We start from the raw sequence: 1084 nt of genomic DNA on the forward strand, positions 1-1084 counted from the left end.
CTCTCAAACAAAAATATTTTTGTGACAGAAGGAGCATTATTTTACATTTTTTAAATCATTTTAATGTCTGGCTCAATTAGAACACAGCTGGATTTTTACATCTCTTTTTGCTTACAGGCTATTGCTATGTTATTTTAACTTAAGTATTTGAAGAAAATCTAGACTCATACATATGTAGTTGGAAAAGAAGGGTTTTAAAAGAATTTTTTTCAGATAATTGTGATATTCTTCTTTGATATTATGCCAAAACTCAACAAGTAGTAGTTTCTCAAAGGTTAGTTGCTAAGTGAAATCTGAAACCATATCAATAAACTCTTCATATTCTGCTACATTAAATCCATTGGTCTTTCTTCCACTTTGAAAGAATTTTTTTTTTTTAAGAAAAATGAATACTTTTTTATAGGGGGGAAGCGCAAACACAATTCCCTGCTACCACAAGTTATGCAATTGAGTTTCCCACATTTGGGAAAATCGCAGGGGTCAGCACATCCAGAGTACAATGGATAATCCTCACCTTAGGAAAACCACCTTCGTGATCATAGTATCTCCCCTGCCAGGTTAGTATGAAATAAATCCTTTATCCATGCATAATTTTGCAATATAATCCATTGTTATTCAGAAAAATCTTAATTCACTTAGTTCTGCAGATCTTCCAAATATCAGTACATGTCACTACAAAATAGTGTCATGTGCCCTGAAACCTCAGGAAAATTCCACTGTACTCTTGTGACAGAACAAGAATAAAAAAGGCATATAACATCTTAGCATTATTATAAAAAATAGCTTTCACTTCATAGACCCCCTGAAAGAGTCTTGGGACTCCCAGGGTCCCCAGAACACACTTTGAGAACCAGTAACAGAAGATTATATAAAGACTTTCAGAGTCAAGTCTTACAAGGCATATTTCCAAATTATGCAACATGAACTATGAGATATAGGAACTTGATAAACTTTCAACAACTTAAGCAACTTTTGTGGAAAAACATATTTCAATAAATTTTTGTTGTCATTGTCCTGTGTTTTGATTAATGTCAAGTTTCATCACTTTTATCACATCAGAAAACTCATGATGTTGGCCCACTTT

General features: G+C 32.9%; 1 non-coding gene across 1 annotated transcript; it reads right to left on the reverse strand.

The window, feature by feature from the left end:
- Window positions 1–401: 401 nt before the first annotated feature.
- On the reverse strand, window positions 402–565 carry LOC116594651. The gene has a single exon (XR_004287359.1). It is a non-coding gene; the product is annotated as a U1 spliceosomal RNA (small nuclear RNA).
- Window positions 566–1084: the final 519 nt, after the last annotated feature.

The sequence above is a fragment of the Mustela erminea genome, chromosome 6 (assembly GCF_009829155.1).
Source record: "Mustela erminea isolate mMusErm1 chromosome 6, mMusErm1.Pri, whole genome shotgun sequence".
In the NCBI taxonomy this organism is placed as follows: domain Eukaryota; kingdom Metazoa; phylum Chordata; class Mammalia; order Carnivora; family Mustelidae; genus Mustela; species Mustela erminea.